At 41.9% G+C, this 9306-nt stretch overlaps 1 long non-coding RNA gene across 2 annotated transcripts; it reads right to left on the bottom strand.

Moving 5' to 3' along the window:
- Positions 1-239: 239 nt before the first annotated feature.
- On the bottom strand, positions 240-9034 carry LOC149985432 (uncharacterized). Of its 2 annotated transcripts, XR_016486436.1 has the most exons (3): positions 8273-8803; positions 2553-2769; positions 240-1283 (listed from the first exon to the last, which is right to left on the bottom strand). It is a non-coding gene; the product is annotated as an uncharacterized LOC149985432 (long non-coding RNA). The 2 variants fall into 2 exon arrangements; XR_016486432.1 differs by lacking the exon at positions 240-1283 and having other exon boundaries at positions 1402-2769; positions 8273-9034.
- Positions 9035-9306: the final 272 nt, after the last annotated feature.

A 9306-nucleotide genomic window follows, 5' to 3' on the forward strand; every position in this document is an offset into this window, starting at 1 on the left:
TGCATTGAGACCGAATGGAGAAGAAAAAAGATACTGCAGCCAATTTGATGGGTAGCCCTAAGCAGGACTTCAACACGCAACTGTCCTTACTAAGAAATTACCACAAGAGGTCTAAACATCTTGATGAGACGACATACAGTGCATTCGGAAAGAATTCAGAACCCTTTTGTTAGGTTACAGCGTTATTCTAAAATGTATTAAATTGGGTTTTTCCTTCATCAATACAGAACACCTCATAATGACAAAGCATGTTTGCAAATTTATTTGAAAACCCCCCAGAAATATTAGATTTACATAAGTATTCAGACCCTTTACTAAATACTTTATACAATATCGTCCTCTGTAACTTTCTCACTCATCATTATTCACAATTCATTCAGGATTATCATTAATCATGGTAGCGTCCACATCAATGTAGAAGTGTTTAGAAACATATCATATTCTTAATTATAATCAAATGTATAATATTGGGCAGAAAATAATCAGAAAAACAACCATAACTAACAGAAATTGACGTAGTCATTGTGTGCTAGGAACATGGGACCAAATACTACACTTTTCACTACTTTATTTATAAGAATCTTTAGGGGTGTCAATAATTTTGACCCCTAACTTTTTGAGAGGAAAAAATGTTACTTGTTAAGCAAAATCTCTTTCTCTGAGCAATTGTACTAGTATAGAATAATATAATTCCCCCGAAAAAGTTGAGCATACAATATAGCTCAGTATTTGAATTATTTATTTTATACAGTCATTACTGCTCATCTTTATCAAGGGTGTCAATAATTTTGGACCCCACTGTATGTTAACTCATAAAGTTAATTTCACACACTCGTAAAGTGGCCTCAGAGTTACTTGGCATGGTACTGTACCAAGTACCAAACACCCACAGTCCTCCACAGCTCAGAGTGTGAATGTTGGGCAGGCAGCCTAGACTACACATACAGCTCTGGGAAGGAGGTGAAGTGAGGCATGCCTCATAAACTAGTGCCTGTGCTGAGTGACAAAGGTGGGGTGCTGTGCTCTGATTGACTGACTGAGGTGGAGTGGAACTAGGCATGCCTAGGCTGGCCAGACATTCTCTCAGTAGCATTTCTTCCTTCCTCCGCTCTTTACGGGGATCGTGCTGCGTTCCACTGCTGCACTCCTCTGTCCCTCTCTTTCCACCCTCTTCCTTCATCTTCACATCTCAGATCTCAGCCAGTGCTCTTTGCATTCATCGCCATCGTTTGGAACACATCCCGCCACATCAACTATTTCACCTCAGACACTGAACTTAGCCACTGTGAACAACATAGAAGAGGGATCAATGCTCACCAATTAGCTAAGCTCTGTGCCTTTAGCAATTGGCTGCTCATGACAGGATGCAAATGAGGAAAATAATAGAGACTTTCACTGGCAGACAATTGGGAGAAACTTTAATTGATTTGTCTATAGCAGGGGTTCTATTTGAGAAGGTCCGATCACACACATTTCCTAGGTTGCAAAGGTCTTGATGGATATTGTGAGTTATCGGTGTCATAAGAAATCGCCACCTCGCAACCCATGCGACCCCAAACTGTTCAAATTGTACATGCTCCTCTTGTTGGCGTGAGTTTTAAACAAATGTTCTGCAATTCTACACATTTTGCCATGTATTATGTGTGTTCATATTAGCCATGGGCCTTCCGAGTCTTTTCCGTGAGCCGCATCTTTTGGCACCATTCACGTAAAAGAGCAGCATTATTTGGCTCCCTAAAGGCTCGTTGTTCAGAATGCTTGAAAATAGACCTAGAACCATGAAAAATAGCAAATCCCAAATGTTACCAAGGGTCAGCGTTCAATTTTAATATTCTCTAGATAATTTCCATATGTCCATAGTAGACAACCACTCTAGCGCCCCTTTTATAAAAAGCTCATTGTTGGGACCCGCGGTCAGTATTGACCCCGTTCTGGGTCCAAATCTGGACCGCGGTCCGCCTGTTGAGTATGGCTGCTCTAAAGCTATTGGTACTTTGTAGACTTCTATAGATGGTAAAACACTCTTTGTTCTTTAAATCTAACCACTCCTTAAGTCTATAAGCAAAGGCTGCCTAAGTAGGATCAGTTTCCTACAGTTCAAATAGAGAGTCTGCAGACAATCTCCTTAGTTCTAAAGCTATGTGTCATTGTGCATTCCTAACGGTGATGATCTTTACCCAAAATATGATACATTGTGTAAACCTGGCCTGCTTTCAAATGCATTGGATTTACTTCCTGGCCATTTGTAAAGAACAGTTTGGATTTCAGGTTGTACTCTCATCTGCAGCTTTAGAGGAATAAAAACACTTTCCACAGGGGAAAGTTGTTTTTTGTTTGGGATGTTGTTTGTAAGGAGCTAATACCAGGAGGTAATCTGTAAATCACTGTGAGAGCTAAGAACAGCTTATATCTGGAGTTGAACTTCCTGACATTCAACCTTCCTATCCACTCGCTCTAATATTTTACATTATATTGTTTCCATAGACCACATAGGGCCAAGACAGAAGACAGACATGAAAGTCCTCCTGACGGGCAAAACATACAGACCCCACCTGGAGAACTACATGTGAAAGGGTGGAAATCCCTGGCAATGTGATTTTCGTTTATGTTTGTGCACCAAATCACGGTGCCAGGAACCCTCCCCACCACAGCCAGACTGGTAGCAAGCTGTGCCGGTTGCCCGTCCCTGGCCCGTGGCTGTGCGGCCTCCAGATGTCTCCCCAACTGTGGTCCACCTGTGTCCTCAGGCTGCTCCCAGTCAGACCCTCCCTGCAGGGAGAGATGAGAGGAGAGAGAAGCCGTCACCACCTCATCACTTACCGGGGGAGAGATGACCCACTGTCTACCACGCAATACAGATTGCACTGGAATGCAAGACAATAGTCTGATCTCCGTAACGAGAGGCGGTTTTGATAAAGTAGGTGGACATGAGGAATGGCTGTGCAGACTTTGGTTGCATGCTGTTTGTGTCAGAGGGAAGCAGGCAAGCAGCAGGTGTGGAGGTTGGTTGAAATATGCAGACACAGCTGCTCAGTCAAAGCTCATTGTTTGGAGTGACTCAGGGAAAACATTGTTCTTGTTTGGAATGGCTGGAGCAGAGAGCACAGTTTATTGCTACTGGACATCAATGCTCCCAATAACACCAGAACTAGAGGAAAAATGGACAAACATACAGTATAGACCACTTTTATATTTTATTTATTTAATCTTTATTTAACTAGGCTAGTTAGTTAAGAACAAATTCTTATTTAGAATGACGGCCTACCCTGGCCAACCCTAACCCGGACGACGCTGGGCCAATTTTGCACCACCCTATGGGACTCCCAATCACGGCCGGTTGTGATACAGCCTGAAATCGAACCAGGGTCTGTAGTGACGCCTCTAGCACTGAGATGCATTGTCTTAGAGCACTGAGGCACTCGGGAGCCCCACTTCAAATAAGCATAGCCGAATTTGACACAGAGAGACCACCCCAATTAAAAGTTTTCACCCTTAGTCATGGAACAGAGCAGAGCAGAACGTTCAATAAGCTTCAAGTTCTAAAATGTTCTAGAACAGGGATCATCAACTAGTTTCAGTCGCGGGACGATTATTTCTGGAGTGGATGGTCGGGGGGCCGGAACATAATTACAAATAATTTGTAGACTGCAAATTGACCGCAGAAAGCCCAAACAGATATAATGTTTGACTAAAATATAATGTAATAATTTCAAACCTTGTTTACGTTTGTACACAATCATGTGTCTCTCTATTATGTGTGAGAATACTTGGGAACAGATTTCTTCAATTAAAATCACTTGGAGCTGATTTCCTGGTGTTTATGTTCAACAATGAAAATAATGATTTTCATTATACAGTATATATATATATAATATTTGTTTTTTTGCTAAGAAAACTTGTGGGACCAAATAAAACCACCAGCGTGCCAAATTTGTCCCGTGGGCCGCTAGTTGGGGAACCCTGTTCTAGAACGTTCAAGTTTGTGGGCGGAACTTGGCGGGAAAAGAAAACCACAAACAAACTCCTCTCTTTTAACAACTTCATTTTCATGCTGTATGAGGAATGTAATGTGTTATAACTATTATTATTGTTTTCCTCCAGAGGAAAATTCTTGGGCCAATTCCTGAGTCCCCTTGTGGGGACTACATAATGACAGGATTGTTGCGTTGTGAGGAGGTCAAGTGTGCAGTAGCGTGGGGTGGAGGCCTGGTTTGCACTACACAGGGCTCAAATATAGAGTGGCATTAAAGAATGATCATAGAGAGCTAGATTTAAATGGCTGATTTCAGCTCAAATGAGTCCCTATGCTTGTTATATTGTGTAGTGTACAGTAACTAGTGTAGTGCACTACATAAGGACCATCAGTGATCTCACTTTTCAGAGTTAGCAATAATTGATCAGATACCTCATATTATATTAATCAAATAAATTACAGTTGATTCAATGCACAACTCATATAATTATTCATATCACTGACCTTTCCCAGATTAAGTTTATTATCCCTGAGCTTTAAGCTTTGTCGACAACACCATTTCCTGTTTCTGCTCCTACATCCATACATTCTTTCCTGCATCCATACATTGTCATTCTGTAGCAGCCAAGGTATTGTGAATCCTACTTGGCATTCAGCAGGAAATTGCTACAATCCTGCACAGTGTATATAGCAGTGTACCTTTAACAACACCGTGGTGCAGGCGAGGGAAATATGTATGTCCTATCTGTCTAGCCCGGTGTTAACACTTGGCCACTCCCTCCCTTCTCTGGTATCATGAATAAATATGTTTGTCTAGTTTATAGATGTGAAAGGCAAGTTGTGCTTCATTGCATGTAGATAGAGAGAGAGCGAGAGAGGGAGGGAGAGAGAGAGAGATGGAGAGAAAGGGAGTTGTCTTTCTCTCTTTGTGACCTGTGAGTCAGTGTGTTTGTTTGATAGGTGTGCTATAGGAAATGTTTCTTTGCTGATAACATTTTCCACAAATCAATGTATCTGTGACTGTTGAAAGTGACAGAGGCACAATGACAAAACCCTGTGTCATATCAGTTCAGCTCTAGTAAGCAAACAAAGGATTAGCCAAGACCATGCAGCATAGGAAATGCATTGATGTATTTGTATTCTATTTGGAATGACAACTTGCAATGGAATAGAATACAATAGAATGTAATATAATATCATTTGGAGACATTCTACACATGTAATATGCTAATCAGCTTTTAATTGGAATATCCTTTACATAGTGTCCATTTCGCTTTAAAACTCCGGATTCCGACATTGCTCGTCTTAATTCATATTTCAATATTTCTTAATTCCGCTCTTTTACTTTTAGATTTGTGTGTATTGTTGTGTATTGTTAGATATTACTGCACTGTTGAAGCTAGGAACACAAGCGTTTTGCTACACCCGCAATAACATCTGCTAAACGTGTATGCAACCAATAAAATTTGATTTGATTTGATCTGATATGTCCCGAATAGACAACCACAAATGAGCTCGTTCAAAATGTGATGGATTGCTTTTTCTGCTTATTTTGCACAAGGTTACGATGTTTCCCAGACATAATGGAAGTAAACAACATCTCCTTATGTCCAACCACAGCGCATGTGTTTACATAGGAGACATGGCGTGTATCTGATGGTTGTGACTGCAGGTGGAAGTTTAGCATCTGACCACAGTGACGCACTGTTTAAGTCACCCAGCATCTCACACACTGGCGCTACAATGGTTTGTCTCCACGAATCTCTGCTCTCGCAAAACATAACCTGCACAGGACAGAATGAGACAGCTAGAGAGAGGACTTAGAGCTTCCTGCTTATAAACCACTTATAAATGTCTCATTAGTCTACTTCATTCTATTTTATTCTATTGTATTCTATTATTTTCCATTAAGCTAGTTCTATTCTGTTCTATTCTATTCCATGGGTGATTAGTGTGAAGATGAAATAGATATGTGCAGGCCTAAAAGTCTGATTTGTAAGACATGCATTGTTCTAAGTGCAGTATTTACATCACTTTGACCTTCACTGCTGGTTGTCTTAGTCTTAAAGTATTTTGCTTTAGTGGTGACTGGTGCGGTAATCCTGATTGAGAAGCTGAGGTTTGGGACATGAGAGTATATCACACCTTTGTTCCTGCAGGTAGTGAGACGCTTCACGGCATTAAAAAGTGTGAATTGTGTTATAGCTGTTCATTAAGTCTGGATTCCATTATTCACCCCATTGAGTCCCTCAATCAGAATTTACAACCTGGAGGGACTGGGAGTGAAGCTTCTGGTGTTCCATTAGCTATAATTCACTTTGCATTGTGTTAATGCAATCTGTTACAATGTAGGCTTATCAAGTATAGTAAGTGTGTTTGAACTATTCTAAAAAACAGATATTCTTCAAAGTTGATGAGAGAGGGAGAGAGAGAGATAATTAGTTTGTGAGTGAAGTCACAGTGGAGTGGCAACATTCCTGGGCCTGGCACATAGATACAATATCAGACTGACTACATCAATGGCGTATATGTCAGTCAGAAGGTCAAACTATACTGATCCAGAGAAAACCATATCAGCTGGTTTATCTGAAGCCATGCCAACGATAACGCAACATCAATCATAAAAAACAATACATGTGAGAAGACAGGAGTTGACGTGCACAGGGAGGCTCCCTCCCTCCCCATTCCAAGCATGCAATCTCTTCTCTCCACACTGAGGCCTGTTTTTCCATGACGGATGTCTCCAATTGTAGGCTGTTGTTGCTGCTGTTAGCCTACTGCGCCATGAAGCACAGCATCGTTTTCATAACCTGATTATTCAATGACTGGTGAACAACATATTGACCTGGCCAACGTTACTGCAGCAATTTCACACACTTGGTGTTGAAGGGATGGTGTGAGTGTTTGTGTTTACTCAGAGGCATCATGTCCATTGAATTTGATAAATGTAAGACCCCCCCCCCAAAAAAAAACATACACAGGATTAATGCAAAAGATATTGAATTTGTTCATCAAACAGTGTCTTATTAAAATTATTGGGTGCATGACGCCACCGGGTACTTTGTACTGCACAGTAGGTGTTTATGAGTGCGTGTGCAGTCTGTCTGTGTGTGCCTGTGTGTGCAGGCATGTGTTTAAACTCCAACAAGGGAAGCTGTTTACTACTTGGAGGGTCGTAAAAGTAAATTCTATGCGTCAGTCTGGCCTATCAAAGGCTCCTTCATTGAGGGAATGGCTTGGATGTGTTTGGTAATTGCCAGGGTTCAGACCACCATTCCTGTTTCACTGTGTGGTGGCAACATACACACACACACACACACACACACACACACACACACACACACACACACACACACACACACACACACACACACACACACACACACACATAAACAGAATGTCCCTATCATTGACACATCTGTTCATTATTCCCCATCTTCCAGGCAACGCCCAAATGCATCTCCAGCAGGAAATAGACATGTATCTGAAAATGCACCTAAAGAAATACAAATATCAGACCTTGTAAAACCTTTGTCCTGGTCTGTCTGGAACTACTAGATGAGTAAATCCAGAAATCTTGGAACATAATCAAATATTTGTACTATTTGTCTCGAAATAGAGGAATTTGAGTTTACGGAATCAAAGTATTCCATGTCCAAATAAAGAGTAGGCATTTGAAGAACCTTAGTACAAAGTAGTGCTCACAAGCTCACAAGAGGCACAAAGACATGTAAATATTCAGCACCAGGTGTGTGAAATTCTAGCTGGTAGTATATTTTTCTTTTCACTCAATTTAACAGGATAGAGGGTTGATCCTTTGTGCACAGCTGGTATGTCTCAACACTGTCTCAAATGGAAATCTGACATGGATTGTGTTTCTTCTTGAACAGTATGACAATTTAAGTTCTAAATAAAATATGTGAACAGGCCAACACTAACCTATCAACATGTGAATATCCTCAATCATTTTATGACATTAGCAGACAAATACCAAAAATCTATAAACAGATGAAAAAACGGTACAGTAAATCGTTTTTGCTTCATTCTTCCTGATAGCACCGCGGTCAATAGAACAGAGCCTGGCTGATGAGATGTCGACAATGTGAAGTTACTCTGATGCTCAGTGTACTAGGGTAACTTTAGACAGGTCTGATGCTGTTTCTGGTTGTCTGATCTATGGTTGTCTGATCTAAGTGACTGACAAGGGAGTTGCCTTAGCCTAATAAGAGAGTGAGAGAGAGTGAGCGAGTGAGAGAGTGAGAGAGAGAATCTGAAAAAGTTAACAGAACCGCCACTCACCATGCTCCCAGATCCAGCAGTGCCGCGTGGAGCCGATTGAGTTCAGCTGAGGAGTGAAGCAGTCAGTGGAGGAGTTCCTTCTGGGAAGACTGCTCTAAGGAATGTGCCATTTCAGATCCAGCAGCAGAAGCTCAGTCTGTCCTGTGCCGAGGTCTCTTTTAGGGGCGTAGAGAGGGGGCTATACCGGTCTTGTTCCCAGTTCCCACAGCCAGTGGTGGAGAGGAGAGGAGATGAGAGAGAGAGAAGGGTTGTCCTATCCTGTGTTCGGTTGCCACAGAGAAGAGAAGAGGAGAGCAGAGGAGAGGTCAGACTTGGAGCTAGTTAACACACCCCTCTGGCTGGTGACTGGCAGCTAGCTAGTTTTGTCTCCTTTCTTCAACCGAATGAATCACTCTGGAGATGCTTAGCCCCAGCTCGTCCACTTACAGCAGAATAACAGGAGAGAGAGAGAGAGAGAAAGAGAGAGAGAGAGAGAGAAAAGGAGAGTGAGAGAAAGACTTTCAACTGTTCGTCCCAAGCGATCCACTGTCTATCTGAGGGTCTGGAAGCAGTGCTGTCAGTTCTCCTCCCTCCTTTCTTCCCTCCCTCCTCTTCTTTCATCCCCCTCAGTGTTTTTCCAGGCTCCGTTGAGACTCTCTTATTGTGGCAATTGCATTAGCCTTTCGCCAGAGAGGAATAGCTCTTAGTGCCTAATGAATTCTCTCTCTCTCTCTCTCTCTCTCTCTCTCTCTCACTCTCACTCTCACTCTCTCTCTCGCAGTCTCTGTCTCTCTCTTTCTGTCTCTCCCTTTCTCACAAGTGTATGTGTCTATCAGTCTGACTTATACACGTACACACAGACATACACACATATCTCTCACTCCTGTTTTTCTGACTTTTCTTCCCTTAAAGGGGCAAGGACTCTGTTTTTCTGAGGTGCTATTAAAGAGTCCAGGTGCAGTATCGTATTACTACCAGAGAAACTCATTGACTGTGTGTGTGTGCACTGTGTCATTGACTCACTTCTAACACACTAGTGCACCAGAGGTGTGCCA

Source organism: Oncorhynchus mykiss, chromosome 1, assembly GCF_057628025.1.
Source record: "Oncorhynchus mykiss isolate SJ-2025 chromosome 1, ASM5762802v1, whole genome shotgun sequence".
In the NCBI taxonomy this organism is placed as follows: Eukaryota; Metazoa; Chordata; class Actinopteri; order Salmoniformes; family Salmonidae; genus Oncorhynchus; species Oncorhynchus mykiss.